The 22,274-nt window shown below is 41.1% G+C and overlaps 1 protein-coding gene and 1 pseudogene across 2 annotated transcripts in view; both read right to left on the reverse strand.

Annotated features, from left to right (window-relative positions):
• The window catches only part of AOAH (acyloxyacyl hydrolase), a 973,359-nt gene that overhangs the window by 742,495 nt on the left and 208,590 nt on the right, over positions 1–22,274 (reverse strand). The gene's annotated exons all lie outside the window — the stretch shown is intronic.
• Positions 125–20,730, reverse strand: LOC147722316 (ribosome biogenesis protein WDR12-like; annotated as a pseudogene).

The raw sequence follows: 22,274 nt of genomic DNA on the forward strand, positions 1-22,274 counted from the left end.
CGAGAAAGCCTCCACCTGTTGACCTATAAAAGGCACTGATGATGGGAGTTGGCTGTCTTAGGGATCTATCACAAAGCAAGAATTTTCCAGGGAGCTATTTTGAGACTTTGCCCTAAAAAGCAATTCATATTCCCATATTAGAGGCTGCTGATGTATAGCTATAGGGGTACAACTTGTTGTCAGAACCACATCTCAGCAGCAACCCTGCCTCTCTCCACGACACACAGAAAACCGTGTCCTCATGGACTGCAAAAATTAGAGATGAGACTTGCAACTTTTGGTGTCCCAAAGTTTGGTGATTTTGTCCAGGGAGCCAGATAAAAGTTCACGCACAGAAGATCATTGCACAAAGGATACTTAGCCGGTGTGAGAGGTCAGCGAGAGCAGCACCAATGAACCATCATTAGTGCATGGATCCCAAAGCTAGGTATGTCTGTTTGTGGTACTTGATAATACGCACCAGCATATGGGTGAATAGGATATACAGTTAAAAACTTTGTTACCTGTCACTGTTGATCTTGGTCTTAAGAAATAAAAAGGAGGCCCCCTTATCTGTCGTCTTAGGGACAGGGGAGATATATTGTCAACGCAATTTGTCCCGCAAGAATACCACTAAGTTGGTAGAAAATGGAATAATGGTACCCAATTAGGACACAATGTTTAGCAATACCAATCACACAATTGTGTTAGAAGCAAGGGGCTGAATTGCAATGCATGAGCCAACTAGTACAATCAATCTCAAAAGCTTACACAATTAGAGCACTATAACACACATTTCATAATTAAAAAGAAGAAATTAAAAAATTAGAGAAACCAGAGAACGGTGTTTTGGAAAAATATATATATACTTTGTGCATTTATTCAAAAGTAAACATTTTATCACAGTGATAACAACTCATTTTAAAAAATATATATAAAGTATATTGAACATTTCATTAAAACATTAAAAATCACATAAAGTAAACATGAGTTAAAAAAGTTCAAAAGATCAAAAGAACATGGGTCGACGCGGCGTTTCGGTTACAGGCTAACAATAGTGAACCTTCTTCAGGACCAAGTTCTAAAAAGAAACAAAAAATTACTTTTTTTGCAATTACAGTTTTTCAAACAAAGCTTTTTTCCAAAACAACACTGTTCATAGGCTACACTACTCGATAGTTGGCGCTAATCAGATAGAGGTGAAGATTAACATTATTGGTATTGCTAAAACACATAATAGGAAGTACCATAAGGTGAGTTCTAATTTATATTCACCACGAAAGATGTCCGTAATGTGGAAATTTTGTTCATCTTGACTTCAAAGTTACCTGATATTAATAGCGTGTTCCAGATAATTCCTGGTTTGCAGTGTACCGGTTTTAATATTCGGTCTGGAACTATTAATGGTTCTACATACGTTGTGATAGTCTCTACGAATAATAACAAAATATCAATCAATAATTTGTATACTTTTATTTACGTGAGGGTAATAGATTAAATGTAGCATAACACTACCTTATGTTTGTTTATGGATAGGTCTTGCTCTGGTAGTAGGAGCCACCGATATTGGGCTTCTGTTATGCTGTAGAGAGAGGTACCTATTTATTTTCTTGCATTACAAGGAGTGATTCTCAAATGTCGCTATTAGCTTGATAGTACTCACCCAATTTTAAAATGACTGGCATCTAAATGTAATCACGAGCTTTTCAATGGGCTTGTGTCTTAGTATTGGTTTTCATATCATGGTGGGGATTATCCTGCCACTGTTTGATTTAAAAAAGGATAATGTTTGTTAAAGTGCCAATAGTTAATTGCTAGTTCACATTTGTAATCATCAACTTAAATACTAAGTAATAGCCTCCATATTGATTTTGTATATTCATAGTGCAGGTATTTTTAATTAAAACGAGATATTCTGGCTAACTGACTTGTCATTGTCGTTATAACCATTCTATCCCTGTATCTGGTGTGGGTATAGTATTATAATCATTTATTATTGCTATGTAAATAACACCAGTATGCGTTACTATCACAAAGAGGAGACAGATGATTAAGTTGCACCTCGATCTCATTTGTATTTATTATTGCGCAAGTCAACGATGGTAAAGTTTCTGGCACCAACGGTCTAACACTTGTTGCCGTGTATGCCTAGCGCGCATATATTTGTTTAGCCGCTGCGTCTTTGAGCAGGCTCATTTGATCTGCACCGCCGATATAATTATGTTAAGATTTGCAGGTGCTAGCGGAGTGGAAGGCGGCAAGCTAACCGGCATGTCCGGGAACGTTTTAAATAGCGTAACGGCAGGTTCGGGCCATAAGCAAAACGGGCGCGTTTGTCTTACCTGGGGCTTTAAATTCGGCCTCCCTGCTCCTACTCCATTCAGCGCGTCCTCGGGTCTGATAAAAAGGGAAAGTATTAGGAGAGCACCGATATTGCTCTACTTATAGTGCCATGTCGGTCATTGGGCGGTTAATATCCCAATATTCTATTGGTCGACTCGGCATCACGTGTCCTATCTTTTTTTGTATTCTCGAAGGGCGATTTTTACATATGTAAGCTTGCTTAATTTACGGACTGTTGTCTGTTTATTTATTCATGAAAGGAAGATGTATTACATTAGAATGCGCATGGTATGTAATCACGCAGCCGAGTTTTTAACTATAAACTGTGAGGCTGTGATGTATGAAACTAGGACGGGAATTCCTGGCTGTGATTAGTCTACATAATGTCACGTGACTCCTTGTGTTTGTAAACAAATCTGCACGATAGTAAGGTGCTTAACGTGATATTCTCGGTTTAAACTAGAATATTAATTAACAAATGCACAATTTTTGTTGTGTAAATCGCGAGTTTATTTGATTTAAAATTACTACGAGGTCAGTTATTCGTAAGTCTATAAGTTGTGGTATACTCTATATTGTACAGTTGTGTCCGAGAGTACAATGTGTTGCCACATGGGCATTTTTTACTGTTTGCAAAAAAAAAAAAAAAAAAAAAAAAAAAAAAAAATTTTGCTACACTTTGCATAGTCGTTTTGTTGCCACATATCGTATGGTTGTTATGAGAACACGAGTGTGGTGAAGATAAAGTGTGATATGAAATTAACTCTCTATTGCAACGTGAATGCTACGGTACTACACACCATACAGTTATGGGCGGAGTTGTTTTATTTGGTAACATGAACGCGTTATGTGTAGTCAACAATTAAAGATTTAGAAAAATAACTTCCTCATGGATCATCTTTTTGAGTCGACATGGCACATGTTATAGCTGAACGCCCTTCTGGAAGAGACTCAAAAATAAGGCAAGGGTTATTACGTACGGCACTAATCTATATAGAAAGGCAGATGGGAATCGTCTGTCCTTGGTATAGTTAAAGGAAGTACCTCGGCTCTGGTGATCTTGGTCCTCCTGTCTCAACCCCCCCACACGTTGATTGTATGATCCAAGGATGTACTGCAGAGATCTTGTCAGGCCACAGCACTGAGGGATTTGCCAGATTGTGGCCAGACAATATATCAACAGGTGTCCTTGTTAAGACCAACTGCTCAATTTCCTTGGGCCCTTGGGCGGTCTGTGTTTTCTTCCACAAGATTTTCTTTGTCAGTCGGAATTGCAGGCCAAATCTTTACCATTTTGTTTCAAAAGCAACTGCAGAAAATGCCATCAACAGTAATGGTATCGATACTCCCTCCATGGCTCCACCAACAGTGGGGAATTTTTACCTTGTTTCTTTCGGCATTCCACTCCTGGAGCAGAATCATTTGGTCTATGGAGGTTGTGAGCAATGGGCATGACAGGGTATCTATTTTTTACCCAAGCTATGCCTTTTACAACATCCGTGTATCCAGTGAGGTTCTTAAAACCGCCTTACAGACTTTTTAATTTGGATGGGGCATGGGCAAGATGGTGTGGTGGCTGGTGTGGAGCACACCAAGGGAAGATCCTAGGCCCAGCAGAAATAAATTACTCAATTGCAACCGAAGGAATAAGGAACTGTGAAGAGGAATCAAACAGGATTGTTGAACTTACCAGAGGGGGATTTAAGAGCCCAACACTCTTTTTTTTTTCTTAAGTCCTCATTGCCCAGATGTACAGGAGTTACTTCCTAGAACACTTCCCAAAAGGCGCCTCTAGTGATCTTTTAGAGCCCTGGTGCACTCTACACCTTGCCATCTGCACTCAAACATTGGTGCCTATTCCGCCCAGTCAACCGTCGGCAACCACCAGAGTATTTATCAGTATGGTATAGAGGCCTAATCATTAGACTCATTGATTAGTGACTGTACCCATTCCTCAAAAGGAAGCCAAAACGCATTTCGCTTACATTTATGTGCTCTATCCAACATATTAGTGTACTTGATTGAAGCCAGCCATTCTATTTTGCTAGGGGGGTTAGCCTTTACCCAATTTTTACAGATTTCGCTGCAAGCGAGTAGTATTAAGTAAAATATCAATTTCTTTGTATTTTTTAACAAAGATACATAATTATGGACGGCGTGCGACGCGGCGGACAAGATGGCCGCTCCCCCTTAAGCTCCGTGATTTCGGCGGCGCTTCACTCATGAAGGTCCCTTTTCCTGGCAGTGAATTTTGCTGAAAACGGCTGATTCTGGCGGCGGATATGCTGCTCCCAGCTTGGGTATGCTTCTCTTCATTTGCGCAGCCCTTTTTCTCCTGAAAATTCGAAAATTATGATTTCTTCATTACGGCCGCCATTTTGTTTTCTTCATTTCACCCGTTTTTCACCAAACTCGACCTCTTATGCCTGTTTTTTCTGTGATTTGCCTCCTTTGATGGATCTTTGAGGCTTTCCTGCGCCTATGATAAGGTGGATTCTTGAATTTGCTTTTTTTCACCTCAGTTTCACTTTTCAAGTGCATCACTGATTTTCGAGGTTTATACTTTCACTCAGTACTGTGCGCACTTCATTCGCTGTTGGTGCCTGCCTTTTTAAGCCTCATACCTCACATCTCGAATTGTTCTACTTCAACGCTGTGACTTTTTGAGGCATTTCTTCTACTTTATATTTTGCGCGTTGCCTCCTTTCTTGTTTCCCATTGTTTCTCTCAACATCTGTCAAGATGGAGCACCCAAAGGCTTCTAACTCTGCTTCTAATACGCGCAAGGACTCTGCTGCCCCTGGTAAGCGCCTTAAAAAGGATCCTCCTTCACCAACTAAATCTCCACTTTCTGTTAGTCTCGACGATATCATGGAGGAATTACGCCTGATACGCCCCTTTATAGCTGACACCACTACCACTCTTCAGAGACTGGATGATAAAAGGTCCAATCTGGACAAGAGGGTAATGGACGTTGAACAACAGATTAGTGATGTTCAAGATGTTGCGGCGAAGGTTGTTAGCCATACTTAGGAAGTCGAATCTCTTAAGAAAACCTCTGAGGATTTGGAAAATCGAAATAGGCGCAATAACCTACGCATTTATGATGTTCCGGAAAATTCAGAGGGGTCTGACATTATCCATTTCTTGAAAACACAACTGCTGCCTGTCACTGGTCTGCCAAAACACCTTGATGTGAACATTCAGAGGGCGCATCGTCTTGGTCCTAAATCGTCTTCCAACTCTTCGAAACCCAGGGGTATCATTGCATATTTTCTCCTTTACTCTGACCTCATGACTATCCTTCATTCTGCTAAGCAACATAAGCAGCTTCTTTGGTCAGGTCACAAACTTTTTTTCACTCAGGATGTCTCAAAGCTGACCGCTGCTCGATGCAAGGAATTTCTGGATTTGAGACCCACGCTTCGTTCCATGAATGCAATGCAAGATAATGCCTCATACATCCATGATTTTTCAAGGTTACTTATAAAGAAAGAACTTTTAGCTTTGATGACCCAGCGGACCTTCGGAAATTCATCGATATCCACAAAGAAGATTCCCTGGAACACAGCAGTTCTTAATGTTTAATGTCTTTTCTTGTTGATGTATGACTTTTGGTCTTTTTGTTCCTCAATATAATGTGATTTTGTCCTCCCATCTTGTTTTTCAGGTCTCTTCTCCAAGTGTTTTGGTTTTTTCGCGTCCCTCACTGTACTGTGCTGTTGTTTGTCTTATTTGTTCCAGTTTGCTGCCCTTCCCTTCAGATATGTTTGGTAAGTTTTCCTTCATTTGTTTTCTTTTTCGTCATGTTTGGTCTCCCTCTCTGACTGTATTATTTCCTAATTAAGTGTACTTGAGACCACGCCTCTGGCATCTTATTTTATTGTGCCGTCGTCTTTTCCTGTTGCTCCAGCTCTAACTCTATTGCTCTTCACGTTATCTATTTTGTATGGCTGAAGCCCTTGTTGTTTCCCGCCATCCTTCTTTTCTCTTTTTTTCACAGGGAAGCTGTGTTCTCCCACTCTCACTTCACTTCTCCTCTACTGTCTCTTCTCCTCTCTCTTTCCTTTTCTTTAAGGCATCTTTTTTGTGCTCATTCTTCATTGTCTCCATTCCCTATTGTTTTCTTCTCTCCTCACATTGCGCTATGGGTTTTTGTGTCCCTCCTGGTATTATGTTTTTCATTCTTATCTCTCCTTTTTATTTTTAAATGAATGGTCTTCGAGTCATTTCTTGGAATGTGAAAGGCCTTCGTAACCCGATTAAAAAACAACGGGTTATATCACATTTAGCCAGACTGAAATGCCAAGTTGCTCTATTGCAAGAAACCCACCTATTACAAAAAGATCTTTCCTCTTTACGCAAGTAGTGGGTGGGTGATGTTTTCTGTTCACCGTCTGTTGATAATAAGAATGGTGTTCTCATTTTGTTCCATAAATCGTTGTCTGTTCAGTTAAAGAATGAGATTTCTGATTCAAATGGTAGATGGATGTATTTGGATGTCAAAGTTAATGATGCTGATTTATCATTTTGCAATGTTTAAGGTCCAAATGGTATTGATCCTGTTTTTTGGAATGATTTCTCTTAGTTCCTCTCCTCCCACACCAATGTTGAGTTAATTGTTGGAGGTGATTGTAACCAGTTAATGGATCCCATTTTGGACCGCAAATCCCAGACCAGATATATTCCTAACAAAATGCAAAAGTCCTTTTATCGTGCAATTTCCTCTAGAGGCTTAATCGATTCCTGGAGGCTCTCCCACCCCGACACCTTGGAATTTCCCTTTTCTCCCCTGTACATGCTTCACATTCTCGCATTGACTATATCTTTCTCACCCAACACATGTTTCAATTCATGACAAATGTTGAAATTGGCTCCATTCTGATTTCCGATCACGCCCCTGTCATCCTAGACATTGATTTACCCTCCCCTCCTCCTAGCTGTCGCCGTTGGCGCTTCAATAACTCTCTTCTTTTGGACCCTCAGTTTGTTGAACAATTCACCCTTTTTATGGACGTTTTTTTTTCATACTAATCTAGATTCCACCTCTCAATTCCACTTCGTTTGGGATGCTTTTAAGACCTCGGCCAGGGGTTTCATTATTGATTTTGTTTCGTGTAAGAAGAAATTGGCCTTATCTAAATCGTCCCTTATCCTTAAACAAATCAAAGACCTTGAACACATTTTCTATATGTCTAATTCCCCTGAGGCTCTTTCTTCTCTTATTAAAGCCAAACTCCAATTCAATAAATTTTCTTGTGACTTTGCCTGTAATCATCTTTTAAAATTTAATTCCAAAATGTATGGGGGTCGCAATCAAGCGGGTAGGTCGCTTGCCAATTACCTTAAAATTAAAAAACAAAAATCTAAAATAGCTGTTATCGCAGATACTGCTGGGATTCGCCATTGTACTGACGACAAGATCCTTGATTGCTTTGTTCAATATTACTCCACTTTATATACACCTGAATCTACTCCGACCCCTTCTCAAATTGATTCCTTTTTTCACAACATACCCAAATCCTCCTCCTCTACTCTTGACCTCTCTTTCTAGATGCTCCCATCTCAGAGAAAGAGATTTTACAAGCAATTACTCTCTTACCCAAAGACAAATCTCCTGGTCCCGATGGTTTTACTGTTCGTTTTTATTTTCAGTTTAAGTCTTGTTTGATACCTCACCTCTCCTCTTTGATCTCTTATTTTCTTACTGCTGGCGAATCTAAGGGCTCCTTTACCCAGGCTATGCTATCTTTACTTCCTAAAAAAGATAAAGACCCTTCCCTCTGTAAGAATTATTGACCCATCTCCCTAATCAATACTGATTGTAAAATATATGCCAACATTTTAGCTTCTCGTCTTTCTACTTTTGTCCCAGATCTCATTAATGTTTAACAGTCAGGCTTTGTTAGCGCCAGGACACCTCCGGGTAACAGAGCGCTCTACAAATGTAAAAAATAAATAAATAAATAAATTTGTTAAGGGTAGATCAATCACAGATAACTCTAGAGCTCTCCTTAATATTATTCATCTTGCTTCCAAAATGACAACTCCTCTTGCAGTTATTACTCTTGACGCTGAGAAAGCTTTTGATAGGGTTAATTGGGACTTTATGTTTGGGGCCCTTCGTTGGCATGGATTTAGCCCTCATATCATTAAACTCATACAATTATTATATTCCTCCCCTTCCACGTCCATTTGGGTCAATGGTTCTCAATCGTCTTATTTTCCTTTACACAGGGGTACTCAACAAGGTTGCCCCTTGTCTCCCCTTCTTTTCATTTTAGCATTAGAACCACTCCTTGAGAAGATTCGCCTTTCTACCTCTTATACCGGCTTTGTTTATAAATCATTAGACATCAAATTCATAGCTTATGCTGATGATATTTTACATTATATGTCCAATCCTGCTACTTCTCTACCAGCGCTTTTTTCTTTACTCGAGGAATATTCTTCTGTCTCCGGTTATAAGTTAAATATAGATAAATCTGAAGTATTACCCCTAAATAAATTCTGTCTTCCTCATATGTTTCAAGGCTTCGGCTTTGCATGGAGCTCTACTAGTATTAAATGTTTAGGTATCTTATATTCCTCGTCCATTAAAGATTCTGTTAAGATTAATCTTAAAGATATTCTCTCCAAGCTTGATACTCTAATAGAGAGATGGTCCCCTTTATTCCTATTGTGGTGGGGTCGGTTGGCGACCGTTAAAATGATGCTTCTCTCTATAATTCATTTTTACCTTTCTATGTTACCTATTTCTCTTCCGGCTTAATTTTTCACTCAGATCAATCGTGTTCTCACTCGTTTCCTTTGGAATAACCGCAAACCCAGGCTATCCCTCTCCTGCCTTCAACAGCCAAAGCATCTAGGTGGTGTAAATTTTACCAACATTGTTCGCTTTCATTCTTCCTTCACTTTAAAACAAATCTGGCCTTTTCTCTCAGATTTGCCTCCCCTTTTTCCTACTGCCTGGAGTGCTTTAGAGCAAGCCCAATTATCGCCTTTCCCTTTTTCTGCTGCTATTTATTTGTCTCAACCCCCTAAACGTTTTCTTTCCCCCATCTTCAAGCTCTCTAGGGCACTCTCTCTTTCATTGTTTCGCTCTACATTTTCTCAGGCGCACTTGCACTCCCTTACCCCGTTATGGTATAATTCTTCCCTAAAGATTAATAACAAGGCCCTCTTCTGGAAGGAATGGATTGACAAGGGCAATCTGTATCTGGACGATCTCTGTGTCGATGGTTCTGTACTGGATTTACCCACTCTTTGCACCACATCTCATATTTCTAACACTCATTCTTCTCAATTTTCTGACCTTACATAGCTTTAACTACACTCTCCTCATTTCATACCACCTTATCTGATGTTGTCCCAACTGACTCCACTCCTTTAGTTTTCACTTCCCCACTCAAAGCGGCTGCCATTTATAAGATCCTCTCCCGACCTATTCCTGATCGCCCCAAATCCAAACCTGAACTTGCATGGGAAAAGGATCTAGCACAAGATTTTTCCTTTCCTATTTGGGAGTCTATCTGGTCTAAAATCCTCACAGTTTCTCGTTCAGTGTCTCTCTGCACGCGCTGACGCTTTGTATCTGTAATGCGCTAATGCGCATGCGCGTGTAAGTGGTGTCTCGCCGTTCACGCTACAGTCTGCCGGTATGCAATGGCGATTGTGGCTACTTCCTTAAATGAATGGCAACTATATAAACGAGGCAAGTGGCCTCTCCTACACCTCCTTTTCCGCTCGGGTCACTATCCGAGTCACCGACGGACAGGTTAGTCCCCTGCTTGTCCCGCTGAAGTTAACTTGTATTTGTGAGAGTAGGAAGGGATATCTCGTTTTGTGGAGTCTTGTGGTTAGGTCGAGGAACCTTGCGCTGTCTAGTTATGACGGCCCGCCAAGCCTATGAATCTTTAGGTCATTACTAATGGCTTGATGTTTAATATCATTGGGTAAATGCATCATCCAGGACTATGGTAATTTGGAATTACTAGTGCTAGGTCACACATGAACATATACCGCGTCTGATAGGTATATATGTTTTATAACCTATTGGCAACACCTACTTGATTGGACTTGAGTATATCTTTGTGTCTGATGGAATTATATTAGCTGGGTCCAGCACGTGTGCCATGCACATTAAAGCAAGGTCCGTGAGGTTTGAGCAGTAGGGGGTCTCTCACACTTATGTTGGGTTTCTGTGTAGAGCAATTGGCTTGGAAGCTATAGGGTTGGCACTCATTGTTTCCTTTTATCTACACTATAGAGCGGGGTCTCACACTCCCGAGCGGTTGCCGGGTGAGGTGAGGTCTTCACCCACACAAGGCTGGGTGAGTAGCATCATGCGGAAATGCCTCATGTTGTTTGAGCTATTAAGCTTTTTTCTAAAAATGCAGAATGTCAATTATTCATGCAAGTGTGTTTTGTCTGTGCAGCCTGTGTGTTTATATCTGGATGCGTACTCGACATATGGTGTTGTTGTAAATCAAACTCTATTTTTCTAGGAAGAAGATGATCTCCTTTCCTTCCAGTGGACACTCAACTGTTATGGTTCCTGGTAGATATGTACCCATTTTTTTAGTACATAGTTGGGTTTTGATTTAACATCTTATTTTTGGGTTGTAGTAGCCTTCTTTGTTATGGTCCTGAAGAAAGCTGGGGGAAAGCCCCTAGAGCTGAAACATGTTGACCGTTCTTCACAGCGCCTTTGGGTAAATACTTTACCCGGCGTGTTTTTAACTTTGACACATCGAGTTCGATTTGAATACTTTACAACGCCGATGTAGTTGATTTTATCTCACCACTTTCCTCTAGGCACTGCACTTTAGTCAAATATCATTTTATGATGATTATCACGACTATCTTCCTGACATCCATCTCTGCATCGACACTACATAGGTCGGTTGCGTCTTGGAATGATCAACAAATATCCCACATGACGCAAACTCCACCGCGAAGGTGGTCTGATGGGATTTATATAGTCAGTGATCTTCACCATCATGTGTCTTTGCACGCATCCTTTTATTGCACCCTGGCTAGTACAGCTACACACTATTCTCCTGACCTGGTCTGCTCTTCTTGTTTGGCTATATGTTGCATTAAGGGGTATGAGCAGACAGGTCATTAAATATCCCCTTGACCCTCCACACACCTGTTTTGTTCTTAGTGCCATTTATAAGATCCTCTCCCGACCTATTCCTGATCGCCCCAAATCCAAACCTGAACTTGCATGGGAAAAGGATCTAGCACAAGATTTTTCCTTTCCTATTTGGGAGTCTATCTGGTCTAAAATCCTCACAGTTTCTCGTTCACCTAGCACCACTCAGACCCTTTTTTTCTTTTATAATAGACTTTTTTTTACCCCACATGACCTTTTTAAGTTCAAGGTCCTAGAATCTAGTCGTTGTTGGTCTTGCTGTCACCCTGATAGCACCTTGTTTCATATGTTTTTTCAATGTCCCTTGGTAGCTTCTCTTTGGAAACATATATGGTGCAAGCTGAATGAAATTCTCAACTCAAATCATACTTTTGATATTATTCGTATTTTTCTAGGTGGTTCTTCTCCTATTTGGAGTGTTTCGCGCAATGTTTGCAATTTTATAGATTTGTTTATAGCTATTTCTTTGCAGATTATCACATCTAACTGGAAAGACACTTCAAAGATCTCTTCTACTGCCTGGTGGAATTTATTATGTCATCATCACAGACTTGATCGTGCATATGCTACAACTGCCTCCTTTTTAATCAAAAGAGATTTGTTATGGTTACCCTTAACTGATTTTCTTTCAAGACGCTTACCCTAATATGCCTTTTCTCCTTTTTCTACTTTTCCTCCCTTCTTTCTATCCTCCTACTTTCTTTCCCCTTTTTTTCTCACCTTTCTTTCACTCCTTTTTCCTTTTCTTTCTTTTCCCCTTTATTTCCATCTCCAAAAAAATACAAAAAATTATTTTCCCCTCAGTATATTGCTTATATTCCCCTTTTGGGGTTTTTGCTCCTTTTATATTTCACTTTCTTATTATATAATGCCATTTCCCTTTATTGATTGTGATTTTGTAATGATATTTTACTTGGTTTATCTTGCTCAATAAAGCTTTCTAAACTTAAAAAAAGATACATAATTATTTGTAAGTCCAAAAAAGACCAGCAATTCGCTAACCTGGGGTGCTTCACCAAGTATAGAGAATATTGTATTACATCCAGCCAGAAACCTTGGATCACCGGACAGAGCATAAACATGTGAGTATCATCACCTTTCTCCTTGTTGCATTTAGGACATCTATATGCTGTTGCACTCCCCAGTTTAGATAATTTGTATGGGTTCCAATAAATCTTATGGAGACAAAAGAGGTGGTTTCGCCTTAAATTTGCGGGTCGGACTGTGGAGTACACAAGATACTTGCCATAAATCTTGGATCTGCTCTCCTGGCAAGCTCTTCTCCCACAGCTCCGTAGGCAAGTTAAAGTCCCCATCCGCCATCTCCATTAGCAGCTAATAACCATTTGCCACCTCTTTTTTGTGAGTTCCCCTGGCTACCAAACCTTCTTCCAGTTTATTGGGCAGTCCTGCTCCACGGCCATCAGGGAGACTCCAACTCAACATTTGCAGATACTTAAATCTCGAAAGTTTGCCATTAGACAATGTTTGGCTCTCTTCCCAGGGTACTAGGGAACCGTTTGTTATCAACTGACTCCATGTAGTGATTCCTGCGTTCTTTACAAGACACATCATACAGTCCTTTGTCAATTCTGGGGATCCAGGAGAGTCAAGGATTGGCGCCATCCCACTGTAATAATTGATTTTTAACTCTCTCCTGACTTTAGGCCATGTTTCTGCTAAGCTCTGTAAGGTTTTTAGACAATTTGTTTTTAAAAAGCGTGTGACTCAATTTTCATGAATAAAACCATATTCTCCCCTTTTACATTTTTTAACAATGCTGTATGCATCTTTCCTATTTCTGAGTCATCTGGTCCATTAAACAGCTCTTTCCCTCCTTCCAATAGAAAAACCCAGGCATAATAAGATAGGTCTGGCAACCTTAGGCCCCCTTTCTCATATTGTCGTCTCAGATTTTTCCACGAACTACGCAACCCATTAGAGGCCCAAATAAAACTAGATATTTTAGATTGGTTTTTTTAAGCCACTCATCCTTAAAAGCCATTGGAATATTCTGGAATAAGAAAGTAATTTTAGAGAGAATGGTCATTTTGATGATATTGACTCTCCCATAGATGGATAAAGGCAGATGAGACCACCCCAACAGCAGTTTCCCTATTTCCTTATTGATCTTTTGAAAATTAAATTCAGGGATTTGCTCAATTTTCTCAATAATTTTAATACCCAAGTACTGCATTTCCTTTTTAACACAACTCTCTTGTGTGGTAATATTCCAAGTCATTATGACAGTTTTCCCTTGGTAGATTTCATATTTTGAGATCTTTCCAAAACCTGCCGCCAGCTCATAAACTTTTGGTAGTGCTGAACTGAGGTTTGTTTGAAGTGTATACCACCAGATCGTCAGCATATAACCCCACTTTTTTTTGCAAACCCCTGGCTGGAAAAGGGTGTATCTCCTCATGCTTCGTGATATTCTCTGCCAAGGGTTCGATATAAAGATTAAAAAGCAGTGGGGACAGCGGACACCCCTGTGTCCTCCCACTGAAGATGTTGAATTTTTCAGATAACCTCCTGTTTATTAATATTTTTGCTGTGGGGTTTTTATATATCTGCTTTATTGCCCTACAAAAGTTTCCTCCCAAAATTGATAATCTCAATACTTCATGTAGGTAAGACCAATTTACTCGGTCGAATGCTTTGGTTGCATCAACTGTGATAACCGCTAATGGCGCCTTATCCACAGAGGCTAAATCAATGGCGCCTAGAGGCTATAAGTTAAATCCTTAATACTCCTTCCACGCACAAACCCTTTTTGATCTTCATGAAGGAGTGCTCCCACCACGCCATTCAATATATCTGCTAATATCTTGGAATAGATCTTATAATCCGAGTTTAGCAGGGAAATCGGTCTGTATGAATCGCAGCAATCTGGATTTTTATAGGGTTTAAGGAGCAAAGTCACAATGGCATCATTCCATGAGGGAGGGATCTCTTCTCCATTTTCTAAAATATCTGTAAATAACTCACTAATTGCTGGCATCAAGGATTTACTTAGGGGCAGATTTAATAGCCCCTTGCGCCACTTTTACGTCACTTTTAACATGGGAAAAGTGACGCAAAAGTGACGCAATGGGCTTCTAAATCTGCCCCTCAGTTTTTTAAAAACTTCCGTAGGCAGCCCATCAGGACCCGCTGCCTTACTGGATTTCCCTGATTTAATGGCATTTTCTATTTCTTTCTCTGTTATTGTGTTAATATTAGCAACCTTTTCAGGTGCAGATACTTTATGAGGTAGTTCTTGTTCTAGCCAGTCTAGAACCTCCTTCTCTGTCGTGCATAGGTTTTCTTTATATACTTCCTCATAATATTTTAATAACGTATCCTCTATACTAGCCCATGCTGTAGTTGGACATCAAGCATTACCATAGTTGAGTTCTTTAATAAAACTCCTGCCCTGATCACTTTTTATTTTCCAGGCAAGTAACTTGCCACAACCTTCCCCATAGTTAAAATGGGCCAGCTTGCTGGGTTGCCACCTTTCTTGCAGCGGTCTTTCTACTACCACCAGCAGATCCATCTTAAGAGTTTAAATCAATGATTGTCCCTCCTCATATTCTACTTCATTACATTGTATTTTATGTTCCAAACTCTGAATTTTGTTTTCTATGCTTAGAATTTCCACCTTTCGCTGTTTATTTTTATACAGCTGAATTGATGTAATCCTACCCCTCAAGAAGGCCTTGTATGTGTCCCAGACAATCCTTATTGAGGAACTGCCCAAATTATTATAAAAAATTTCCTGGGATTCTAGGCCAAGTTTGTTTATCACCTCATCGTCAGACAATATGGAACGGTCCATGGTCCATCTCCGTTGTGCCGCTGCGGTCAAAGGGGCCAAAGTCAACGTTATCGCAGAGTGGTCAGACAAGTGTGCACCCACATGATTTACATTACAAACCTGGTCTTTTATATTTTGATCCACTAAAAACATGTATTTTCTGAATTGGTGCCCATATTTCTTATTATTAAACTCTTTAGAGCTCCATTCTTCTCTCTCCATATATCGTACCACCCAAGGTTCTTTATTGTATTTTTTATCAGTGCTCCTGACTTGCTGTGCATTATAATCCTACTTTTGGTGGAAGGTTGCCATCAAGAACCACATTAAAATCGCCTGCCAATATGACGGGATCAGGGAAATCCTGCAATATAGAGAGTAAATTACTAAAAGGCGTGGGGTCATCAATTTTAGGCCCATATTAGCCCACTACCGTATATAATTGATCATAATATTTAACTTTTACAATTACCCACCTTCCAGCCCTATCCACCCTGCTTTCAATAACCACCGAGGATTGATTTTAATCAGGATTGCCACCCCCCTTATAGTGAGTTGCTGTTCTGTACATACAATGTTCTGTACCCATCTCCTACTCTTAAGGAACTCTCTCATCTCATCGCCCGTAAGATGTGTTTCTTGAAGTAAGATGACTTGGGCTGAAGAATCTTTTAGATATTGTAAAATCCTCTCACGCCTGTGACTCCCCTTTAATCCATTTACATTCCATGATAGAAACTATATCAATGGTTTCTGCTTTGCTGTCATTTCTTTACTTTTTTTTGTTCTTTTGACTGTACTACTACCTGAGTTTCGGTGTATAGAGAGGACTTCATTTTTTCCCCCATGCTCCCACACCTGTGCACCAAAAGCTACCTGTGACCCCCCTCCCACCCCTCGGGAAACCCTCCTCTTCCTTCCTAATGGCCTAGGTCTGAGGAGGCCCTGAATACGAAGGACTCAAAAATCCGCTTATACCCATCAAAAAATACTAATAAGCCACTAAGGACCTTTCACTCAACATTAACAACACTATGTAGCTTACGAATTATTAAAAGTTACCCCAGTCATAATCCAGCTCCTGATATTGATCTCAGAAACTCTTCTGCCTCCTCAACCCCATGAAAAGTCTGCATCTTATTATTGTACATTACTCGTAGGCTAGCCGGAAATTTCAAATGAGCTGTGGCTCCCAAACTTTTGAAAGACTCAATCAAATTTCCTAGTTCCCATTGCTTGGCAGCCGTTAATTGTGAGATATCTGGCCTGATCTCAAAATTAATACCATCCACTATCAGAGATCTTTGTTTTAATGCCTTTTATATTGTAGGTATGGAAATTTGCCAATATTTGTCTCGGTTTGGCTTTATTAACGTTCTTGGCCAGGCATGTGATGTCCACTATTCTAGTGGGCACCTTGCACCAGTCCAAACAACCCTTATTGATGGTAGGTTTAAAACAACCTTTATAGAAAGCTATCCTAGTGGTAGCTGTGGAGAGCAGCCTTCAGGCTAAGTATAGAAGGAATGTAAAGCAGCTTGTTTTACCAGTCTATAATCTCTTGAATGATCAAATGAAAGTCCACCACACAAGGTATATATCAAATATAAATATGTATTTATTCTAAACACAACCCCTCTAGTCTCTTTATGAGGCTAGAGGCAAAAGTACAATACAAGGACTTTAAATTTAAATAGCAAACTGTTAATAGCACAGTATGCGTTTTGCCCTAGGGGTCTCACAAACCATATACTAAAATAGTGGTATAAGAACCACTTGAGGAATAGCAGCTAGGCCTAGGGCCTGTAAACCACGGGGCAACCAGGAACCACCCAAGGTAGGGACGCAGGAGGCCCACGGGGGACGCGTGCAATGTTTAAACATAGCTGCGGATCACCTGTTGACTTCCATGGAGGAAATACAAGTTCCAATTTTAAAGATTAAGGACACTTCGAGGTGAACTACGATGGAACGCTTTTAGACTTAGACACTTCGTGAGTCGATTGTCGATTGAAAGCTTTTATTCGGTTAAATAGATCAACCATGTAAGCAATACAGTCATAAAACAATCAACGATAAAATCAAAGAATATGAAACAGTGGGATTGAAAGTGCAAATACATCGAAGTTCGTAAACATAATGTTTCAGATACAAAAGTGCAAGTGCATATTTCACATGAGGGCCCAAGCGTTTACTAGGACATATGTTGTCCTAATTCGCAAGTGCAAATGCATATAATGACATGATATCCTTAAAACATACAGTCAAGTGTCAAGGATCATAGATTTCCTAATACCAATAGATTTCAGAAGAAATGTAGCTAAATAAAAACACAAACGTAGGTCATCCAATCTAAAGAGCAAATTCATGGCATCTGTAGTAGATCTTATTTTATACTGTAAAAAGAATAGTTTTAAATAAAATGTCCTAAGATGAGAATAAAATATACAGAATACTAGCATATGGCAGCAGCTTTGTCGAGAAACTCCATCACATGGGCATGCCTGAGCAGAACACTGTTTCATAACGGGAAAATTAACAAGATGGTGTACAATGCCCAATCTTAAACGTGTCAGCACAAATCGATGCGAGGCTCTTGTCACGACTGACAGGTAAGTTTGAAAACCCTGTTTGAGATCCAGTTGCAGATAAAAGAGGAGAGTTGATTGATTCTTAATAATACAGGAATGGGCCTCTATTTTGTTGGCTAGCAAGGTTAGTTTTATCTCAGCTCTAGCAACAGAGGCAGTACACACAGGATCCAGTCGGATATCACAATTGAATACAAATTTAAACCAATAAATAATATAATTAAGCCAGGTATTCTTAACCAGTTCTCCAGTTTGAGGCAGTCCTATATTATAGAATGAGTAAACAATGTCTCCTCTTTTGACCATATAGATTTCCATAATAGAAAAGGTTGTGTAGAAACCAGATCTCAAATATATTTAATGCCCACCTCACGATGTATCAATTCCGTAAAGGCAGATGAAAGGACACAAAGCAGACGTTTTAGAAACAAATTTTGGGCATTACCATGAAAGTGACCCCAAACACATGCCCCATAAAGAGCTGCGGTGACTTAGAAACTTCGAGAGTCAATTCCCACAGGAGCAACGGAGTACTCGTGTTACCTCACCCAGGGAAGCCGGGTGCATAGGTGTCTTTTGGTGTCGAGTTTCGTCATTGATTCCAATGGAGAGCTGCGAAGAAGTGCTGCAGGCGACCAGAGGAAAAGTGTCCGGGTGGATCCAAGGGTGGATCGTAGATCTGAAGAACCTGCAAGCAGATGGGACAGAGTCTGGGTCACTAGCCAGTGACCAGGATGGCGACAGGAAGATGCCAGCCGATGTCGGGTGCTTTCAAGTGAAGTAGGTGAAGCTTGACTCTTCAGCCACGAGGACCAGGAGATGTCAACGATGACCAGGAGCTGGATTCAAGCTGTCCCACAAAGGATGTCGAGTGCTGCAGCCTCAGAATCCAGATTGGACCCAACAAGCCTTGGCAACAGCAACCCACGCAAGTAGACAAGATTGGCTTTGGTGCAGACCAGCAAGGTCTGATGTACTCACCCTTTGGAGGGGAGTCAGGGCACGTCTGGAGCAACCAGAAAAGCCCAAGAAACAAAGGATTGTCCTTCGTGGGGACCCACTAGCTAACGGACTAGAGATCGCGAAGGAGCCTCAAGCTGCGGTGAAGAAAGGGGACTCACAGGGCACTCGTGGAGTGCTGGCCTCTCAACTTCGGTGCAAAAGGTGCTCGGGCAAGGGCAACTAATAGCCCAATGTACAGCTTTGGGAAAGTTCGGGAAGAAGGTGCAGTTGCAAAATTGCAGGATGTCCAGGAGTTCCGGTCTCACATCTCTCATGACAGCTGCAGGTCTCAGCTTTGCTGGGATCTCGTGTTGGCCACAGAGATGTCTGGAAGTCTGTGCCCTGTGTCGCAGATACTTCAGGATCCGGCGGGAGCCTCGAAATTGCAGACCGGCAAGATGCTCTTTGGTGCTGTTTGAACAAGGGAGTCACTCCTTGACACCAATGGAGATTTCCTCCGTCTTCCAGTCGATATGGAATGTCAAAGGTCCAAGATTTTGTCTTCAGAATTTCATCCAGGGTAATCTAAAGTTCTAGGGACTGGGTTCCTATACTAAGTTTAGGGGATGGACTAATTCTAAGGTCCCACCTATGGGAGGCCCTGGGGAGGGGGTGGTAACACCGATTCCCCTTTGTCTAGTTTCGCGCCAGAGTTGGGGCTCAGTGCCCCAGCAACCGGTTTGAACTGGGAAATGCATGGAGCACTTTGTATGTCCCAGGCAGTGTCTGAAAAGCATTCACTGAATGCAACCCACCCTGCCCCAATACACTAAAGCCTGTCTGGGGAGGTGCTGGCACCTCCCTGGACAGGAAACCTATTGTCCAGGCTTCCCCTGCCGGAGTTTCATCCAGCAGCAGGAGATCAGACTTGTGTCTGTGCAGCAGCATCCATTTTCTGATGCTGAGTCTCTTTTAAACTTTAACTGGGTATACCAGTGTGTACATGTCTTCTCCCTCCCGAAGGGTGGAATGCTACCCCCACCGCCAGAACTGGTGGGGTGGGGGGGGGGGTGGTAGTATTCCAAAGTGTTTGACACCAAACACAACATGTTTTGATAAAGCCAAACCAAAGTTAGCATTAACCACGAGGATTATAATGCACTTAAGAGTATATGGTATGGCTATATCATAGAACAGCTATAAGGAAGGATTTTCGAAAGCTGCAGAGGGGCTCAGCGAATGCTAGGACACCCTCTCACACAAAACCAAGCACTCTGCCTTCAGGATTGTCAAGGCCTGCCATAGGAGTGATTTATAGGTTAATATGTGTTCATATGTATAGGTAGTTATAGGTATACTATAACTCAGTAAGGGGTGCTTACACCACCTTACCCAGGCTGCAAGTGCAGACCTGTGGTGTCATTTTGGAAGGCTTCCCAGGGGTGGCATAATACATGCTTCAGCCCCTGGTGGGCCTCTTGGGTACCTATGCCCTTGGTACCTAAGGTACCATATACTAGGGGCTCACAAGGTAACTCATTAACCAATCTGGTATGTACCTAAAGTACATGGTATCAATGCAGAGAGAGAACAGCTAGGCTGTGGTCCTGATTAGCAGGGCCTCAGCCAGACTAAAGTAAAAAAATCTGTGAAACACAGCAAAAAGTGGGGGGAACCATAGGAAGCAGACCCTACTTTCCTACACATTTTACCTGTAGCCCTTCCTTGATCAGATGTATCACACATTTTTTTATGTCCTCTACTTCGGCTCCTTCTGAGACCTTAAGCGACCGAAGATTACATCTTCTTTGGTTGAATTCCATTGATTCTATTCTGTCCTTCAATTGTTGTTCATTACGCCTAAGGTCACTAATCTCCTTAGTGTTAACCGCCACCTGAGATACCAAATCTTTCATCCCGATCTCCAACTGGGAAGTTCTTTCCGCAAATCACCTAGCTTTTTCCCTAAATTCTCACAGACAGACTGGATTTCTTTCTGATTTAATTCAGATTTTTGGAACCTATTTCTAACCTCTGCTGTCAGTATACATATCAACTCAGCAACTGATTGCTCCTTGGCTTGTGGTAGAAGCAGTACTTGTAATAGAGAATAATTTTCAGCTTGAACTCTATCAATCACACATAGGTCCCCCCCGCCCTCCTTAGAAGCTCCATTGGAAGGTTCAAACAATATCTCGGGAGTTGCTGTCTGCAATTGGGCTTGTGAATTAAGTTGTGCAGGTTGAGCCTCCAATCTTCCAGAGATAAAATACTGAGATTCCAAATAGTCCGAGAGCCCTGCCAAGACCTGAAACCTATTACTACTAACTGTATCTGCCTCTCTTTGCAAGCTAATCTCGGGGAGGCCTACAGTGGGGGTTCTTTAATAGCAGTGTTTTAGGGGCTACCTTTAAGAAAGTTTTCAGAGAGGGGGTAATCTTAAGATTTAATGTTTGAGCCTCTCAATTGGATTTCCTCTTTTTCTTTGGGGTTACCCACTCTCCTGTGACCGAGCCCCCTTGTTTTGATGGAAGGGAAAGTTTTGTTCCGCTATTTGAATTTAGAGAGCCCTGCCCGCCCTTCATGCAGCTTTTACTTAGCCCGCTCCTCAGGTGGTATTGATATTGCTATTGCTATGTGATAATGTGAGCTTCTAGCCCTTATTTCACGCTTCTTTTGCTTTAACAACCTCTTTACCGGAGTTAGTAATTTCCAGCTGTCTTCTATCTATTGCCTTAGAAGCTCCCTTGTTTTATCTCCAGTGTTCACTATGGTTAATGATTTTCACTCAGCAAGATCCTCCTCCACTGGTACCAAACCGAAAAGGCATAAGAATGACCCACCCTCTCCTATCCTCTCCTCACAGAATTCGGTTTTGGACTCTATATTGGATGAGGTTTGTGGTCTGCAGCCTTTTATGACTACTACGAATGAAAAACTAAAACAGATTGAGGAAAGATGACTTGTCATGGAGGGTAAGGTACTGGATTTGGATCAAAGAGTTAGCGATATCCAGGATGTTTCTGTGAAAATTCCACTACTTGAACTAGAAATTCACAAATTAAAACTTCACACTGAGGATCTTGAAAATCGTAATCGAAGAAACAGCCTACGCCTTTTTGGTATTCCGGAAAATATTGAAGGGACTGACTTGGTTGCATTTTTACAGAAGTTTCTCCCAGAATTACTGGATCTTCAAGCTACGTCATCTCCTCTCAACATTCAAAGGGCACATCGCTTGGGCCGTCTCCATTCCACATTTAACAAGCCGCCTGGCATCATAATGTTTTTTGGGAATTTACAGAACTTATGCATGTCTTAGGGCAATGAGACTTAAACGTCATCTAACTTGGTCAGGCCACATCATCTTTATCTCCCAGGACGTTTCCAATGCTAGCAATGCCCGCTGCAAAGAGTTTCTTGCCCTACGCCCACAAATGAGGCAACTCAACATCAAGTA

Source organism: Lissotriton vulgaris, chromosome 4_1 (assembly GCF_964263255.1).
Source record: "Lissotriton vulgaris chromosome 4_1, aLisVul1.2, whole genome shotgun sequence".
NCBI lineage: Eukaryota > Metazoa > Chordata > Amphibia > Caudata > Salamandridae > Lissotriton > Lissotriton vulgaris.